Source organism: Drosophila montana, unplaced genomic scaffold (genome assembly GCF_035044405.1).
Source record: "Drosophila montana isolate Dmon_TW-CO22-7 unplaced genomic scaffold, ASM3504440v1 contig_51_1, whole genome shotgun sequence".
Classification (NCBI taxonomy): Eukaryota; Metazoa; Arthropoda; class Insecta; order Diptera; family Drosophilidae; genus Drosophila; species Drosophila montana.
Window position 1 is genome coordinate 7,689 of NW_026998847.1, and position 20,727 is coordinate 28,415.

General features: G+C 39.3%; 2 long non-coding RNA genes across 3 annotated transcripts; both read left to right on the top strand.

Annotated features, from left to right (window-relative positions):
* The first annotated feature begins 17,571 nt into the window (after positions 1–17,571).
* LOC135439579 (uncharacterized) lies at positions 17,572–18,304 on the top strand. Of its 2 annotated transcripts, none has more exons than XR_010438114.1 (3): positions 17,572–17,730; positions 17,989–18,147; positions 18,204–18,304. It is a non-coding gene; the product is annotated as an uncharacterized LOC135439579 (long non-coding RNA). The 2 variants fall into 2 exon arrangements; XR_010438115.1 differs by lacking the exon at positions 17,572–17,730 and adding an exon at positions 17,831–17,884.
* Positions 18,305–19,878: 1,574 nt separating this feature from the next.
* LOC135439580 (uncharacterized) lies at positions 19,879–20,418 on the top strand. Its single transcript, XR_010438116.1, has 4 exons — positions 19,879–19,938; positions 19,997–20,154; positions 20,226–20,278; positions 20,354–20,418. It is a non-coding gene; the product is annotated as an uncharacterized LOC135439580 (long non-coding RNA).
* Positions 20,419–20,727: the final 309 nt, after the last annotated feature.

The window sequence follows — 20,727 nt, forward strand, 5'->3', positions numbered from 1 at the left end:
TTTGTGAAATCTCTCAATGTCAGAAATTCCGTTTTTACTAGTGGTTATGCTTATTTGGACGTTTTCGGACTGTAACCATAATTGGAGTGCTGCGCACATGAATGCTGAATCTTTGTCGGCTTTGATTTCTATTGGTTTACCCATTAGGTTGAAGATTTGGAGGATTGCCCGTTTTGTTTCGAGCCAGTCTCTACTGTTTATCTCTATTAATGCTGCGTATTTGGAATAAATGTCTATACAAGATAGAAACTGTCTGTTGTCAATGATATAAAAATCCATGACGTATTTCTCTCGGGGGTTAAACGTTTCTGGAGTCGTTTGAAAGGAGAGTTTAGTATTTCTGTGTTCCGTTTTGGCTACGTTGCATATTTCGCATTCATTTATGATATTTTGTATCAACTTTTGGTGGTCAGGGTAGTAATATTTTTCCTTGAAAAAGGCTGTGACTTTCTCTATGCCTGGATGCAATAAGTCTTTATGGTTTTTAAGGATGATTTCCTTGAAGTGTGCATAAGTTTGGATGTCTATGACTTGTTTGGTAGATTTCATTACCTTTGTTAAGTTACTGGGATTAATTATTTCAATGTAAGCTTTTTGGAAAATTATGAAGTCTGCTTCGTTATGGAAGTAAATTACACTTTTCTTAGTGCATAAATATTCTTTGATCAATTCTTTAGCGTATTCGTGGGTCATTTCCTGATAAGAAATTTTAATTTTTAGTTTGTGGAAGTAGCGTATTGTTTCTACTTGGTTGCTATTGGTTTTTATGAATTCTAGTTGCCTGTTATAATAGTTAACGGGTCTTTCTGTAATGGGAATATGATTCTCATTATCTTCCTGTGCACTGTGGATTGTTACGGCTAAGCTATCTGGAGTTTCGCCTAATAGATTTTCCTCTATTTTGATTCGCGATAAAGCGTCTGCTACATAATTTTCTTTTCCAGGGACATATTTGATATGGTAATCAAACTCATTTAGCTTGATTTTCCATCTTTGTAGCTTCATGTTGGGTTCTTTCATGCTGCTTAGCCATACTAGGGGTTTGTGATCACTAAGGATCTCGAATTTTCTTCCAAATAGATAGGACCTGAAGTATTTGGTGGCCCAGACAATAGCTAAAAGTTCTTTTTCTATTGCCGAATAATTAATTTCGTGTTCGTTTAATGTCCTGCTTGCATAGCAGATTGGTTTGTGATCCTGTGATAATACTGCTCCTATAGCAATATTACTGGCATCTGTGGTTAGTGAGAATTGTTTCTCGAAATTGGGATATACTAGTATCGGATCGGACATTATAAGTAATTTTAACTTTTCAAATGCCTCAATGTATTGTTTGTCTTTTGTATTTATGACTGCACCTTTTTTTAATCTTGCTGTCATTGGTTTTGCTATTTTGGCAAAATTTGGGATGAACTTTCGGTAAAAACCGCAAAGTCCTAAAAATGATTTGATTCCCTTTGTTGTTTTAGGTATTGGGAATTTTTGGATTGCTTCGATTTTAGCTGGGTTAGGTTTTATACCTTCTGTTGTTATTATATGGCCTAAGAATTCAGTTTGCTTTTTCATGAATTCACATTTATCTAATTGCAATTTTAGATTGGCCTCCCTTAATTTTGTGAATACCCTCCTCAGTGACAATATGTGTTCCTCCAATGAAGTGGAGTATACAATAATGTCGTCCATGTAGACAAGACAATCCGTGTAGATTAAATCTTCAAGGAGATTGTTCATGCAGCGTTGAAACGTTGCAGGTGCATTTTTCAGACCAAACGGCATTCGAGTGTACTCGTAATGTCCATTTTTAGTTGAAAACGCTGTCTTAGGAATAGAACCTTCATCCATTTGGATTTGGTGAAAGCCCTTTGCGAGGTCAATGGTAGTAAAATACTGACATTTACCAAGTTTGTCTAGTATACCGTCCATTGCTGGTATAGGGTATTTGTCATCAACTGTGACTTCATTAAGGCTTCGATAGTCAATGACTATCCTAAATTTTTGTTTGCCAGATGCATCCCTCTTTTTGGGTATGATCCAAATAGGCGAACAGTAAGGGGATTTCGATTTGCGAATTATCCCTTGTTTGATCATATCTTTGATCTGGTTTTCGACTTCTTGGTCGAATGTTTGGGCGTATTTGTACGGTTTTTTGTAAACCGGGTCTTCATGTTTAGTTTGGATGACATGTTTAACAGTACTTGTGAAGGTCAAATTTTCACCTTCTCGGTACTGAATGTCACTAAATTCATGTAAGACTTTTGTTAATTTGCCTTTCTCTTCATCGTTCAGATGATCTAGGCGGAATTCGTTGAACTCTGAGAGTTCGTTGTTGATGGCGAACACAAATTGTTCGTCATCAGACGGGGGTGGAACGAGATATTCGGTTTTTGTTTCGTTCGTTGGCAATTCGATTTCTGAATTGTTTTGCATTGTGAATGTATATTCATTTATTCTTATGGTTTTATTTCTGTAATCTATTAGGGCTTGAGTACTCTCTAAGAAGTCTCTACCTAATAGCAAATCATAATTTTCTGAAAAATTATGTAAATAAAATTTCTGATGTGTGGGGCACAGTTTGCTGGGTTTCAGCGAAATGCTTCGATTTAATACTATTGTACCATTGATCGTTTGAACTTCTAATTTGCAAGGTTTTATGGGGAAATTTAAAAAGTTTTCTTTCATTAAATTAATAGACGACCCCGTGTCTATTACACATTTTAATATTTTGTTATTCATATTTAATCTAATGAATGGGTTGGTTCTTCTTCGGTTTCTGATTCCGAGGCAGTTTGAAGAAAATTTTCGGACGTGTCCATTTTTATTTGACTACTACCGCTTTCGCGTTGCCTTTTTGTTGGCGGATTTGGGGCGGATGAATTTTTATATTGAGGTTGATAATTAAGGGGGTTTTGTGCCCTGCCTTGGTTTAACTTCTGACTAAACTCTTGGTTTATCTGCGGACTATAGTCAACTTGGGATTTTGAGTTTTGTGTGGTATGCTATAATTTTGGTTTTTCTTTACTCGCGTTGATCATTGTTACCCCGATTTTTATTGGAAGTAGTCGGATTATTCTGGTTATTTGGATTTTTGCTTCTATCGGACCATGCTAAATCATAGACACCTTCTCTCTGTGCTACCTGTTTTAACTTTGAAATTGTCGTTATGTCATGACGGGCTAATGTCATGAACAACCTATCGGGTAACTTCCTCATAATCACGTCTTTAACTGTGTTATTTAATGCATTAGTGTACAGCATAGTATTCATTTGATTTTCTTCTAATATAAGCTTATTGGATATAACATAGGATTTATACTCTAATTCTTCTACGAACTTACGAATACTTCCGGTAAAAGGCGTATTGTAGATTCTTCTCAGCAGTTCTTCACATGGCGTTTGTGTTTTAAATTCCGAGATGAGCGCCGACCTCAATTCGGTCCAAGTGTTGGCAGCGGATAGCTGCGTGACCCTCTGCGCGTCTCCTCCTATTTGCATCTCTATAGCTCCGAACAGGACGCTGTGTTGGCGAATGTCCCTCGTTGGATATAGTTGCATAATGAAATCAATGCGCCTTATGAATGCGCTTAATTCCTCTGTGGCTCCATGGAAGTTTGGCACTTGCCTTATCTGGCCTAGTGCTTGTGAAAGGTGTTGTTCACTCAACTGCCAACTGGCTCTGCTGCTTGTGCCATTGTTTTCACTTTCACTTTTGTTGTTGTTGTTCTTGGTGTAGTCTTTTTATTTTGGTATGGCTTTATTTCGCGCGCGTTACCAATGAGTGCGATTTGCAGGGATCAAAGGATATGCAAAACCAAGGGCACACTCACTGTTGTGTAGTGAATAAAATTCACTACCTAGTAACTCTGATTGTCCAAAGGATCAATACTTAATTGAGTACTAGTTAATTGCAATGGAATTGCAATGTCGGGTTTTTGATTGACCTGGGATATATGGGATCCGTGAACGGTCAATAGGCACTCGCGGCAAGTTTCGCGTGTGTCCTTTTGCGGATACGATTTAGAATGATTGTGCGTTCGCGTCGATCATCAGCGCCGACTACGATTTGCTTTAAGGCCTGGGACTACAATTGTCCTTTAATGGTCTTATATCACTCGCGTATCCTACCGGCTGCGCCAATTAAATAAGTCACTACGCGTTACTTGAAAAAAAATATCTTTATTAAAAGTAGGCGCGACTTATTGGAATTTTACAATTGTACAAGATACAACTTGACTGGTCGAAGACGTCAGTAGAACTCAATTATTGAAGTTTTGTCAACGCTTAGCAAACCTCGGCTGAGGGCTCAAGATCATGAGCTCGCTCTCTTTAAACAATGCTCTCATTCTCTTTAATGAGTTTCTGGAATATTCTAAGAGCCTGAATTTGAGCTGCGTTGGCAATTTGGGCATTTGGTGGGAATAACGATTGTGGCGGATGTTTATGTCTAATGGTTTTCGATTTTACGATCGGTCCCACGCCAGAATTGTTATTTTCACCAAGAATTTATGATTTTTGGGGCTCTAGGTTTATTGTTACAAATTGGGGTGTCTCATGTTACATATTTAGTGCGCTTAGTTGCTAGGGCTTATGTATAAGGGGTATGCATTAGGTGCTGTGGACATATGTTATGTGTGTGTGTGCTTATAGTATATGTTGTGGGTGTGGTACATATGTCACTATATATATATCAAGTATCTTTCGTTTTATAACTATTACCACCTCCCCTCTACTTCCTCATAGTTATAAATCAAGTAAATTAACTAATTTATGCCGCCCGCCAATATAAGCCACAATTTAAATGCACTTGTCATTTTGAGAATACACGAATATTTTATAGTACCATAAGATTTACTGCTGAATCATCAAGATCGGTTAAGAAACATAAAAGGAAATGTGGTTTGGCTGCCCACGTATTTGCGGTGGCTAGCGCTAATTCAAAATGTGCTGCTATTTTAATTCGTTTTTTTTCTCATTAAGACTCTATTATTGGTGTAGCTGGTGAGTAGAGGCAGCGCGGTCTGTTGTGAGTTCGAAACCTACCGAAAGAATTATTATTATTTTTTTGGCTGGTGTAGCTGTTGAGTAGTGGCGGCGAAAAGTAGTACGGTTAGTTGCGAGTTTGAACCCTGCCAAGGGAACAATTTTTTTTTTTAATTTTAATATTTCAATATTTATTTGTTGGCTGGCTCGAGGTCCGTGTTTGTTAAAACAAACAATGAAAACAATTTTATTTGATTTGCTTCCGATATATTTCGGTTGCACATCGGCAAACCGTCTTCAGGGCACTAACACCAAGATACAAAAAACAATTAACAATTATAATACAATAAATTAAACATTATTTCGAACATTTAACATACATTATTTTACACGTCTGCGCTTTTTGACGTGGAGATTGTTACTGAGGTTGTTTGGCTGTTTAAGAGGTGTCTGTACAAGTGAGCGCAATTTTCTGTGTCTGTCTTGTAGTTTAGTCGTTTGTTGGTTGGTGTGTTAATTATGTGTAGCATTTCCAATGTGTGTCGCTTGTTATAGTGTTGTTCTTGTTGTAAGATTGTTGTTTCATCAAAATTTGGTGTGTGGTTGCTTTTTATACAATGGGTCATAAGTGCTGTTTTCTGTATATTATTTTGATGTCTTAGTTTGAAGTCCGATTTATGTTGACTAATCCTTGTTTTTAGCTTCGATTTTGTTGTACCTATGTAGACACTATTGCACTTGTTGTTGTTTTCCCCGCCACATGGTATTTGGTAAACGACGTTGCTTTTGTCGATCATCGGGATTTTCGACTTTATCTTGTTAAAGAATTTTTGTAATGTATTCGTCGGTTTGTGTGCTACTTTTATATCTTGTTTGTTATAACAGTCTGAGTTTGTGAGGCGTTCTGATAGTCGTGGTACATATATTAGTGATTTGTATATTTTAGCAGGTTCTGTTGGCTTTTTTCTTTCGATTTGTCGTCTTTTTAATAATGTTTTGATGATATTTGGGGGAAGTCATTTTTGGTCAAGAGTTTTTTGATTTCATGTTCAATTTCTTTGTGGTATATTGTGTCCGATATGTTCATCATTCTATTCATACAGCCTAGTGCTGTATTGATTATCATACTCTTTGGGTGGTTTGAATTGAAGTTGAGTATTCGTCCGGAGGCTATGGGTTTCCTATACCACTTTATTTTGAGTGTGTTGTCCATTCTGCTTACAATAGAGTCTAAAAATGGTAATTTCCCGTCCTTTTCTAATTCCATTGTAAATTTGCTGTCGCTGCTTCTTCAGACGCTTCTTCTCCACGACCTTGGCGGCCGCCTGCTCCGGCGCCGACTGCTGCTTCCAGGGCGGCACAAAAGCCGCACACCAATCGTACAGATAGCAATAGAAGTCGAACATGAGACGCGAATCGGCCAGCAGGAAATGCTCCACATGGTAGCGCACATCCAACCGATTGCGCAGCAAATCATACAGATTGTAGATGAAGGCGCCGCAGTAGAGCTGATTCATGCGCGGACTGCTCAGGGGCCGATCCAGCAGCGCATTGAGGCCATTCAGCTGGTAGACAACCGACTGGAACTCGGCAAAGGTGTGCAGCACGCTCGTCGAGTACAGATCGTACTTCTTCTTGAAGATTTCCTGCATGTGAAAGTGCGGCAAGAGACGCTCCTGCACCAGATAGCAGTCCGACTTGGGCACCTGCGACATGCGCTCCGGCACCGTCAGCTCCAGCAGCGCTGGCTTAATGCCACGCCTAACTCCGGCCGCCGCCTCCTTGTCGCGCACGGCACGCTCCTGCCGCAAGATCTTGCCAAAGCGACGCTGGAACTCGCGGCGATCCCGCTCGGCGGGTATCGTGACGTCCACGGTGCGCAGCACGACGAGGCACAGCAGCAGCGCGTGCAGATGCAGCATATCGCAGTGCTCCGACCTGTGCAGCCAGTACACAATGGCCAGCCCGTACAGCTGCAGATCCGGCGGCAGCAGCTCCAGCTGCTCAAAAAGCCGCGGCACATTCGCGTGCGGCACCTGCGCCTCGAATACGGCACGCAGATGCCGTGCATCCGGCGCCGCGGGCACAAACTCGTAGGCGGGCAACTTCTCGATGGGCTGGCGATAATAGCGCACATTCGTGACGCGCAGAGCACGCGTCAAATACGTGTACTCGATGGGCAGAGGCTGACCCTCTGCGTCCAGCTTGGGCGGCTGCGTTGCGGCGCCTGCCACATGGTGCAGACACGAAAATTATTGAAAGAAAATATAAATATTAAAATTCTATCGTCGGATAAGGGCAACAAAACCGTAGCAATGGATGAGGATGAATATAAAAATAAAATGACAAATATTTTAGACGACTTATGCGCGTATAGAACACTGAGACTGGATCCGACATCAAGACTACAGACAAAGAATAACAACTTCGTAGCACAATTATTCAAGATGGGTCTTATTTCAAAGGACGAAAGAAATAAGATGACTACAACAACAGCGGTACCTCCGAGGATATATGGACTACCAAAAATACACAAGGAAGGAACACCACTGAGACCAATATGTTCTTCCATCGGATCTCCATCTTACGGGCTGTGCAAATATATAATACAAATATTAAAAAATCTGACAATGGACTCTAGGTACAACATCAAGAACGCGGTAGATTTTAAAGACAGAGTTAACAACTCCCAGATTAGAGAAGAGGAAACATTAGTATCTTTTGACGTAGTATCCTTATTTCCCAGCATACCAATAGAATTAGCACTTGACACAATAAGACAAAAATGGACCAAATTAGAAGAGCACACGAGTATACCGAAACAACTATTTATGGACATAGTTAGATTTTGCATACAGGAAAACAGATATTTCAAATACGAAGACAAAATATACACACAACTAAAAGGAATGCCAATGGGATCACCGGCTTCCCCAGTAATCGCAGATATATTAATGGAGGAACTGTTGGACAAGATTACAGATAAATTAAAAATAAAACCAAGACTCTTGACCAAATATGTAGATGACCTTTTTGCCATAACGAACAAAATAGACGTGGAAAATATTCTAAAAGAATTGAATTCCTTCCACAAACAGATAAAATTTACAATGGAATTAGAAAAGGACGGGAAATTACCATTTTTAGACTCTATTGTAAGCAGAATGGACAACACACTCAAAATAAAGTGGTATAGGAAACCCATAGCCTCCGGACGAATACTCAACTTCAATTCAAACCACCCAAAGAGTATGATAATCAATACAGCACTAGGCTGTATGAATAGAATGATGAACATATCGGACACAATATACCACAAAGAAATTGAACATGAAATCAAAAAACTCTTGACCAAAAATGACTTCCCCCCAAATATAATCAAAACATTATTAAAAAGACGACAAATCGAAAGAAAAAAGCCAACAGAACCTGCTAAAATATACAAATCACTAATATATGTACCACGACTATCAGAACGCCTCACAAACTCAGACTGTTATAACAAACAAGATATAAAAGTAGCACACAAACCGACGAATACATTACAAAAATTCTTTAACAAGATAAAGTCGAAAATCCCGATGATCGACAAAAGCAACGTCGTTTACCAAATACCATGTGGCGGGGAAAACAACAACAAGTGCAATAGTGTCTACATAGGTACAACAAAATCGAAGCTAAAAACAAGGATTAGTCAACATAAATCGGACTTCAAACTAAGACATCAAAATAATATACAGAAAACAGCACTTATGACCCATTGTATAAAAAGCAACCACACACCAAATTTTGATGAAACAACAATCTTACAACAAGAACAACACTATAACAAGCGACACACATTGGAAATGCTACACATAATTAACACACCAACCAACAAACGACTAAACTACAAGACAGACACAGAAAATTGCGCTCACTTGTACAGACACCTCTTAAACAGCCAAACAACCTCAGTAACAATCTCCACGTCAAAAAGCGCAGACGTGTAAAATAATGTATGTTAAATGTTCGAAATAATGTTTAATTTATTGTATTATAATTGTTAATTGTTTTTTGTATCTTGGTGTTAGTGCCCTGAAGACGGTTTGCCGATGTGCAACCGAAATATATCGGAAGCAAATTAAATAAAATTGTTTTCATTGTTTGTTTTAACAAACACGGACCTCGAGCCAGCCAACAAATAAATATTGAAATATGGAAAGGTCGCCAGAGCCATCAATAAATATCAACGGAAGGCACGCCGTATGCACAGCAACCAACATGAGCTACGCAAAAATAAAAACTAAATACAAGGATTCGAAAAGAACAATTAATAAATTCCAACTAACACTGGTAAAATTAACTAAACTTAAATCTAGTTTAAAATTTTTGTTAAAATGTAGAAAATCAAATTTAATACCTAACTTCATCAAAAACTTGACACAGCATTTGACCATACTGACCACTGACAATAAAACCCACCCTGACATAACAAGAACATTGACTAGACACACACATTTTTACCATACCAAAATATTAAACTTACTTATAAAACACAAACACAACCTATTACAAGAACAAGCAAAACATATGGAAAAAGCAAAAACAAACATAGAACAACTGATGACCACAGATGACGCAAAAGCGTTTTTTGAGAGCGAGAGAAATATAGAAAACAAAATAACAACAACACTTAAGAAAAGACAAGAAACGAAACACGATAAGTTACGAGATCAACGGAACCTAGCCTTAGCGGACAACAACACTCAAAGAGAGTGGTTCGTAAACAAAACAAAAATAGAATTCCCGCCAAACGTCGTAGCGTTACTCGCAAAAGGGCCGAAGTTCGCTCTCCCAATCAGCAAGAGAGATTTTCCTCTCTTGAAATACATCGCAGACGGTGAGGAGCTAGTACAAACCATAAAAGAAAAGGAAACACAAGAGTCGGCGCGCACAAAATTCTCTTTGTTAGTCAAAGAGCATAAAACCAAGAACAACCAAAACAGTAGGGATCGAGCAATACTGGACACAGTGGAACAGACACGAAAATTATTGAAAGAAAATATAAATATTAAAATTCTATCGTCGGATAAGGGCAACAAAACCGTAGCAATGGATGAGGATGAATATAAAAATAAAATGACAAATATTTTAGACGACTTATGCGCGTATAGAACACTGAGACTGGATCCGACATCAAGACTACAGACAAAGAATAACAACTTCGTAGCACAATTATTCAAGATGGGTCTTATTTCAAAGGACGAAAGAAATAAGATGACTACAACAACAGCGGTACCTCCGAGGATATATGGACTACCAAAAATACACAAGGAAGGAACACCACTGAGACCAATATGTTCTTCCATCGGATCTCCATCTTACGGGCTGTGCAAATATATAATACAAATATTAAAAAATCTGACAATGGACTCTAGGTACAACATCAAGAACGCGGTAGATTTTAAAGACAGAGTTAACAACTCCCAGATTAGAGAAGAGGAAACATTAGTATCTTTTGACGTAGTATCCTTATTTCCCAGCATACCAATAGAATTAGCACTTGACACAATAAGACAAAAATGGACCAAATTAGAAGAGCACACGAGTATACCGAAACAACTATTTATGGACATAGTTAGATTTTGCATACAGGAAAACAGATATTTCAAATACGAAGACAAAATATACACACAACTAAAAGGAATGCCAATGGGATCACCGGCTTCCCCAGTAATCGCAGATATATTAATGGAGGAACTGTTGGACAAGATTACAGATAAATTAAAAATAAAACCAAGACTCTTGACCAAATATGTAGATGACCTTTTTGCCATAACGAACAAAATAGACGTGGAAAATATTCTAAAAGAATTGAATTCCTTCCACAAACAGATAAAATTTACAATGGAATTAGAAAAGGACGGGAAATTACCATTTTTAGACTCTATTGTAAGCAGAATGGACAACACACTCAAAATAAAGTGGTATAGGAAACCCATAGCCTCCGGACGAATACTCAACTTCAATTCAAACCACCCAAAGAGTATGATAATCAATACAGCACTAGGCTGTATGAATAGAATGATGAACATATCGGACACAATATACCACAAAGAAATTGAACATGAAATCAAAAAACTCTTGACCAAAAATGACTTCCCCCCAAATATAATCAAAACATTATTAAAAAGACGACAAATCGAAAGAAAAAAGCCAACAGAACCTGCTAAAATATACAAATCACTAATATATGTACCACGACTATCAGAACGCCTCACAAACTCAGACTGTTATAACAAACAAGATATAAAAGTAGCACACAAACCGACGAATACATTACAAAAATTCTTTAACAAGATAAAGTCGAAAATCCCGATGATCGACAAAAGCAACGTCGTTTACCAAATACCATGTGGCGGGGAAAACAACAACAAGTGCAATAGTGTCTACATAGGTACAACAAAATCGAAGCTAAAAACAAGGATTAGTCAACATAAATCGGACTTCAAACTAAGACATCAAAATAATATACAGAAAACAGCACTTATGACCCATTGTATAAAAAGCAACCACACACCAAATTTTGATGAAACAACAATCTTACAACAAGAACAACACTATAACAAGCGACACACATTGGAAATGCTACACATAATTAACACACCAACCAACAAACGACTAAACTACAAGACAGACACAGAAAATTGCGCTCACTTGTACAGACACCTCTTAAACAGCCAAACAACCTCAGTAACAATCTCCACGTCAAAAAGCGCAGACGTGTAAAATAATGTATGTTAAATGTTCGAAATAATGTTTAATTTATTGTATTATAATTGTTAATTGTTTTTTGTATCTTGGTGTTAGTGCCCTGAAGACGGTTTGCCGATGTGCAACCGAAATATATCGGAAGCAAATCAAATAAAATTGTTTTCATTGTTTGTTTTAACAAACACGGACCTCGAGCCAGCCAACAAATAAATATTGAAATATGGAAAGGTCGCCAGAGCCATCAATAAATTTTAATATTTCTTTATTACTACTAAAGCAAAGGAGCGCGTTGCGCGAGCTACATTTGGTGTAGAAAGAAGAGGGTTCAGGGTATCCCCTAGTCGGGAGCTCCCGACTAGAATCTCTACCTGTTTTTTTTAGAAACAAGGCTTTCGTCGATTTCTACTACCTTGTCGGGAGCTCCCGACTAGAATCTCTACCTGTTTCTTTTAGAAACAAGGCTTTCGTCGATTTCTACTACCTTGCCCGCTCCTCCAAGCTTTCCAACGCTTAACTCTGCAGCCCAATCTTGAAATACCTCGCGCAAATAATTCCGCCAATTGACTATTCTTTCATATATCAATGAGAACTTATTTTTAAATAATGCAATAATGGTTTTAACTCCCATGAGTTCGTAATATATAATAAGGTATACGTTCCTGATAGACGCGATCCCGCGAAAAACGTGGTCGCCCGCACACAAATTAAATGTTTGTGTAATTTTCAAAAGTCGCCCTAATGGGACACACTTGCAGGGCTCGCCACAGTCGGGACAGTTCTTCCTTTTCAAAATAAGTCCGCGGTCTCTTAAGCAAGAATATTATTTTTTCTTGATCATATATCAGATTTAAAAATGCATATACAGACATTTTACAATTATTGTATTTGTCCATTTTATTTTAGAAAATTAATTTTTCAGTTGGTAGCACGCACTCGCGATAGATTTTCTATAGAAACTAGAAACATGCTTATGTATGCAAACATACATACGTTTCTTAGAGCTCGTAGGAGATACAACCCTTTAGTTCGGGTGCACCGTTAACGATTTTGCTGCCTCTTTAGGATGGAAACCGTGGAACCGTGAAAACACCAATTCGTTAGACTAACGAATTTAATATGGGGATGACATTGCCGCGTACCGAGCGTTACGACTTTGCATGACGTTGACATAGCCCAATACCTAGTGCAAGAGGGTTGCCGAAATCATTAGTACACTTAACTTAGCGATTGTGCTAAAGCAAAGATGCCAGCGATTTATCTGCGACTTATAGCGATAAAACTGATGCAAAGGGTTTTGCTCTTTCGCAAGTTGAAATAATACTCATGGTTTTCTAAAACAATAATTTTTTTTTTTAAAAAAGTTCCTTTATCTTAACTTACAAACTATTGACCTTATAATTATATTAAGAGCTGTTATACTTAAAAAAATTCTGTTAAATTATTTAACATTTATTTTATGATTCTTTTTTGTTTTAAGCTGACCAGCGATCGTCCGCCAATCGGACATTGTTGAAGGGCTCATTCAGTTTCTCACTAATGAGCTTCGATGGAGTCCGGTATTGAAGGTGAGGCATCACCTGCAGGATGACCTCTCGCTGGAAGCTGGAGGTCCTGGAACGGATGACGGGTGACGGATAGCCCGAAGGCCTTTGCCAAAGATGTCTAAAAGTGCCCGAGTGTTGCGGGTCGCCTTGCCGTTTCCGATGGCGTGCGACGCACTTCTTGGTGGTGAAGTTCCTTGCGCCAACAGGACTCCCTGGAGTGTTGGCGAGCTAGGCAGTTTGGCCAATATTTATTCACCAGAACTGGTCGGAGTCTCTTCTCGGGAGACAGACGCATAAATCTCTGGCATTTTCGAAAATGGAGACTAGATTCTATCGGGATCGGCTTAGAAATAGGTCTCTTAGAGACACCTCGGGCTGTTAACACGTTGACCACTCGGACTCTTTGGTGGCTGGCCAGGAGAGGTCGTTTGGATTCGACCTAGACGCCAGTCATTAACTGGAAGATTATCTTCTTTAAAAATGACTAGATCGTCCCGTTGTAAGTCTCGCGTTGGACTTTGCCATTTGTTTCTTTTTTGTAGTTCTAAAAGATACTCCTGTTTCCAAGACAGAACTGACAGACAGAATTGTTGTTGCAAGGTCTTCAAGCGCTGCCTGCGGTTGATGATGGACGTGGCGTTTTCCTTGATCTCTGGCTCAGAGGACCCCCGACTAGAAAATAACCGGGAGTCAGAGCTAAGAGATCAGTAGGATCTTCCGACATTGGAGATATCGGTTTTGAATTCAGGCATCCTTTAGTTTTGGATAGGAGCGTGGAGAGCTCTTCGAACGTGTATTTGGAGCTCGATGTACACTTATAAAAAAGAGTTGCGGTGCACTAGGAGGGTTGAAGTGCCAGGACAGGTTCTGGAGATGAAAGAACTTTGGCCGCTCCGACGAAAGTTTTGCCGTTGTCGGAATGCATTTGACTTGGGCACCCTCGTCGTGTCACAAATCTCGAAAATGCCGCTAGGAATTTTTCTGTGGTCAGATCACATGTATCTTCTAGGTGGATGGCTTTGGTGCTGAAGCACACAACGACGCACGCGACCTGTGTAATTTTTAACATCGAAGGTGCCTGCAAAATCGACTCCTGTGTGAGTGAACGGCCGGGAGAATGTGACTCTCTCCACAGGCAAGTCGCCCATGAGCTGAGTTTGCAATTAGTTTTTTTGGATGACGCAGATTTTGCAAGAATGGGTTGTGGATTTGACCAATACCTTGAGCTTTGGAATCCAGTACTGTGATCGTATTAAACGCCTCACGAGCTGGTCGACTCCATGCAAGGATATAAGATGAGTGAAAGCGGTCAAGAGACGCGAAAATGCACTCGTGTATGGCAGTATTATTGGATGCCGTTCATCGTAGCCGAGTGCTATGGCCGTTCTTACGCGACCACATGCTCGAATAATTCCCTTACCATCTAGAAAGGGGTTCAAAATAAGGAGTTTGCTGGAAGTGAGCTGTTTTTTCGTGCTCAATCAAGTGTACTCTGACGAGTCAGGAGTCTGGGTCAAGAGAACGAGTCTTTCTTGTGCACAAGAAATCTCGTTGCTGTCAATTTCAATAGTTGACGGAAGCGACAATCGTTTGCAACACTTGAAGAAGCGATAAATTTATGTCAACACTCGCAGGGCTCGATCGAACTTTAAGAAGCGTTCGAGGAAAGAAAATGAGGGAGCCGTGTTTGCGAGGCTTACTATAACCATTCTGGGCCGTGACACAACAGCTCATTGTTGACTAAAGCTTGTGGTGGGGCACCTTTGCTCGCTAGATCAGCTGGATTGTACTCGGATCGTACATGGGACCATTTATTGGAGTCGGTGGCCTGAGTAATTTTTGCGACTCTGTTTGCTACAAAGGTAGTCCAGGCGCATGGTGGCTTACGAAGCCAGGCTAGCACAATTGTGGAATCTGCCCAATAGACCCAGTTGACTGAGTGCAGCGGATAACTCGGACAGAAATGCTGCTCACAGCTCTAGTCGTGGCAAGGATACCGTGTTGATCGGAACGACCCTGGTTTACGCTGTTAGGAAAGTTACTGAGATGCGAATTTGTATCTCAGTGCGCACGTAAATGGCGGCCCCGTATGCACGCTGCGAAGCGTCACACAACCCGTGGTATTGAATAGTCCCCTGTGGGCGAACCTGCTGGATCGAACAGTTTGGCAATCGGTGAACGGACTCGGCGGATAATGTAGGAGGGCAAAGCTTTGAAAGAACGTAAGCCGAGGTTTCAATATGAACCCTGGGATTTATCGGAGAGCCAATATTAAAATGGCAGAGTTTTTGGGGTTGAGTCGAAATAGATTGATTTAAACCGGAGACCTGTGCGTCGACGGGTTGATATGGAAGTTTAACCCTTTTGAATAACCTCTCCGATATAAAGGTCGCTTCTGACCCAGAGTCGATTAGTGCCCGAGCTGTATATTTTGTGCTTGGATGACAGCCGTGCCGAGGAGAACACCATGTGAGTTTGCGGAAAAGTAGTTTTGAACGTTAGCTTGGGTGGAAGTAGAAGTGGACTGTGTAGACTATTAGTATTGTGGAAGCGGAGGACACCTAGGGTCTGTCACGGTGGAGCAGCGTGATGTGACGTCCCTTGCAAGTGAAACAACTATGTGCGCTAGTGCAATCTTTCAATTGGTGCTGTCTGGCGAAGCAGCTTAAGCACAACTTCTAGTTGTTTAATGACGGAAAGTCTCTCGGGTACGGACATTTGTAGAAAACATGGGCATAGACGCACGGGATGGTTTTCCTTCTGACACAATTTGCAGTGTTTTGACATTGTGGTCAATGTTGCTTCGCAGGTTCTCAGGTGGATGGACTCCTTTTTTGTGGGTTTGGACTGGGTAGATCGTACATCCTCTATCGCCTCTAAGGTGCGATATCGGTCAATCAGAAATGTATTCATTTCGGACCATTGAGGTATCTCTGCCTTATCGTGGAGCGTAAGCTTAGGCAATTTAGAGGAGCACAGAAAAATGAGCAGACAATCCCAATTTTCGGTGCTTAGCTTGGACAAGTCAAGAGCCGTTAAACACCCCTGGATTCTGCCCTGAAGCTCTTTAAGGGCGGCTCCAGACTTTTGTGTTGCTGAGGGGAGATTGAAAAGAATTTTCAATTGACTATTGACTAATAGTCGCTTATTCTCAAATCTCTCCGTCAGGCTCGCCCTGACCGGCGTCAGTCTTGGATTGTGTATATAGACCGCTGTAAACACGTCTCGCAAAGTAGGCCAGCGTAGGTAATCCCCACTGAAAACTTCAGTGTCGCATGACGGGAGACTGCAACCCCTGGACATGGAGAAGTTGGAGGGGGTTGTTCAGCTTGTCTATTTAAGGCAGTGGTTCTTTCTATTTTCTCACTTAGTTGAGCCGCACATCGCTCGTCAACGGAGTATCATATTTGGCTTCCATAGCCACAAGGTCACTGCTGCTGCTAGCGCCTTGGTTGAGAGCTTTAGAACGCAGCTCGTACTCGCGTTCTACCTTTTCCCATAAGGTCTTGATCTGATCTCGTCGGACTTGGAGAGTGAACAGTCCCACGTCATTGATTTTCACTTCAAACTGGCCTAGTCGGTCAGTTATCGAAACGAAGTCGTTCAGTGCCATTTCGCTTGACGTCTGCATCTTTTGCTTAGTCAAACCGGTAATTTTTGGAGTAAGATTTCTTGTTGGAATCGGACTCACAGGCTTGCGGACGGATGTGCTGGTACCCTCGATCTTGAGTTTCCCAATAACCACTCTAGTCGAGTTTCAAGGTCGCTTTGACACCTTATCACCACCAATTGGCATACTAGGCTCTTCACAGCCAAAAATTGTAATAATCGGGTAAGATGTGATCAAATATAAATTATTTGAATCAGCCGAGCGAAAACGGAATGAGAAATGGCACAGAAACGATGGAATCGAGATATCAGAATAAAATTAAAGGACCGAAATGGTGTGCAGTATTGGGTCTAACGAAATCGGAAAATTTTGCTAAGCTAATTATTTAACAAATAATTTTATAAATTGATGCTTATTTAGTTTCTTAATTTGATAAAAAAATGTAATTATTTCTTTATTGAAACACCAGAGAAAATTATAATTATTATTTAACAATTTTTATAAGAATAAAGAAATAATAATGCATATGTATGTATTTTATTAAGTAAACGCAGCTCAATGGCAAAGTGGAAACATAAAAGAAAAAAAAGTGGCTCAGACTCAGTTTATCGAAAACCGATCTTGATATTTTACAACCCTGATTTTTGTTTACTTTCTGCACTTGCCAATTACTTTATAAAAATATATATAAATTGTTCTTGAAGCTGCTGTGGAGAAAAAATAACAAACGATACACATATAATGTGATGTGTGTGTCTGTGTGTATATACATGCGGTGAATTTGCACAGTGTTTCGGTTTTAATTAACTAAATACAAATCGGAATTGTGTGTTTTTTATTTAGGTATGTGATTATTTGGTGAAGTATAGAAGAGGAGAAGAGCATATATATATAGAGGAGAAGAGCATACACTTATTGTTGAACGGAGCGAAAGCCTATGACTGCAGATATGTCTTTATGTACTTGCATACATATGGCGATCGGTTAAATTTTTGGGGTATGCACTTGTACATATATATACATATGTACAGACACCAATATGGCGACTTTTTATTGGAGTCACTTTCCGTTTTATTTCTTTTAATATTTGTCCCTTTTTAGATGCCCTAATGGCCAAGAACAATATTTTATTTGAGGGTTTTTTGTTTGTTTGAATGAAACTGCCCCACGGACAATGTGAAGCAAAAAAATATGTTCAGACATATAAATATTAATAAATAGGACTGGAGTTGCCGAAATTTTAGCAATGGACAAGTTGAGGTAGGTGCACTGCTACTTATCTTGCTTGAATTTGTAGCTGGAAACTTCTATTGCAGATCCACCGATGCTTGTTGGGGCGAACTAGATATAATAGCTGTTCAATTTTTATTCCGGAGTTACATTAGCGGATGGATGGCGACGGCCAGATAAACTTCTTCGCACTTTTCAAATGAAACGAACCGCTTTAATGATGCCTCGTGAAGACAGAAGCGACGAGAAAACGAACGAAAATCAAAATAAAAAGGAAATTACACCAATAACAACAGACGCCGCTCATTGACCTTTAATATGCAAATTGTTGTCTTATTGTTCTATATACAATTTTTGGAACGAAGCATTGGCCATACATTCGTTTTGATCGGCATGCATGACCATTCGCTAACGAATTTACTAACGACCAGTAATGCATAAGACCGTTATTAGTCATCTTTTTCTGGGGCCATCGCATGACCGTTCGTTGGCGAATTACCTAACGAACGGTGATGCATCAAATCGTTAGTATAGGCTTGCTTCTTGACACCAGCAGAACTACAGGGCAGTGTAAAGGGTGCTCATGTGTGCACGCATACATATATGCGGAGCATTGTTTTGGTACGCGCATCGAGCGACGTAATTATTATAATTTTAAAAGAATAAAAATTACGCTTCTTATGTATATTATTATCTACAATTAGAGAGGGAGAAGATGTATGGCAAGACATCTTTGTTAAAATGTCAGCACCCGCCCCGATCAGATGATGCACTTCTGCCCTGGGATACCCGTAAGTATCAATCAGCTTATTCTCACTTGCAATTTGATTTTTTGTAGATGTCACCCAGGTTAACAAGAAAAGTGTCACAGCGACCCAAGGCGACGGCGAGCATAATGAATAGTTGATATTTGTGGTAACATTTTTAACAGACGCGCCTGACCCAGCAAAAGAAATTCTACATTGGCCTCAAGCCGAATGAGTGCGAGTAAGTTATGCTTAGGTCATAATGCCCATAAAGGCTACGTTATTTGGATTGATTCAAAATCTATAAATAATATTCTTTTGTTTGATTTGTTAAACAAATATTTTAGTAAATATAAATATCTTGATTATATTGACTGGTGTAAATCTCTCCATGTTAAATGTGCCTCATATATTCTAACACAAACTTATTATTGTTATCCACATTAATGGAATGAATGAAATAACTTGACGTGGTTAAAGCCGAATTGTAAACGCTAATTTATACATATTTTTAAAATTAATCTTCCAATTTTAATAATGTAAAACATAAGTATAATTAATATATCAATTTTAATATATATTATTATTTTTGAAATTTATTATATAACCACATTAAATGGCTTACATAAATAACTAAATATTCAAACTGATTTTACAACTACATTTCTATTTAATTATTGAAAACAAAATATTGGAAATACAAACAGTATTTTTGGTATTTTAGGTTGATACACCGCCAAATCGAAAATTTCGAATTTCGATATTTTTAATGATTCATCATCGATAGTTAGCAGCCGTCCCCACATCTTGCTATAAAGTTAAGTTCCGCCGCCGGAAATGGAATCTTGAAAAAACTACATGGAATATGTTACGGAACTGCTTGTCATTCAGTGGGCCGCGCCGGCTGGCTCATCTGTTTCTCTGGGTGTAGTGCCATCCCTGGCCCGCAGTCCGCACAGTCGATATCAACAAAACTACAGCGTCTGTAGCAAAACATACCTATACAACACTATTCAACTTCTAACAAGTGAACAACACTAACAGCTGTAACTACAAGCAAATGTAAAAAACAGAGGTGAGACGCTCAATATAAATTAACAAAAAAACACTATTTATCCACTTTACTCTTCCAGATCGGGTGCCGGTTCCGGACCCAGCGTACCCGCCCTACCTGAGACGATCGCCTGATCTTGTCTCCCACATTTTGGCCACTAGATGGCCTGCATCAGCCCGTGTCGGCTGTTATGCCCCCATCAATTGAGACTTAGCCGGACATTTCTCTCTTCAGTAGGTGCGTATAATTGGTTGCATTCCTTATAATTATTAACAATTAATGTTTCTTATTTCTTTCTATTTTATAAGGTATCTCCATTCAGTTATTTACGTTATCATGCACTTGAACATTTCTTCACCAGGTGACTATTATTGTTGCATATACTTATGATTATAGACAATGTGGATTAATGTCTAAAATTTCATTTATCTTACAGAATGCATTCTCATTTAACAACATTAAATGGAACAGGTGACGAAATACTGCCTCTGTTACCTTGCCATATGGTGTATGACATATGTATAAGCTGGTATCGCTCGTGCAAAATATATCTTTGCCGGAGCCGGGGGTCGTTTTTATTTATTAAGTGTCTTAGGGTTTTTATGTGTTCATCACTTGTCGCGCTTAAGTTGTAAGTCTTTCTAATTTTTGTATATTTTGACACAATGTTTAAATTTAGATTTTTTTAAAAAAAAAAATATCTTACGGTTTAATTTTAAATTGCGGAAAACTTTTCTAGAGAAAAGAAACTTTTCTTTAAGATCGCTTCGACCTGGCACGCCCGCCGTTGACCGTTGATCAAATCGAACT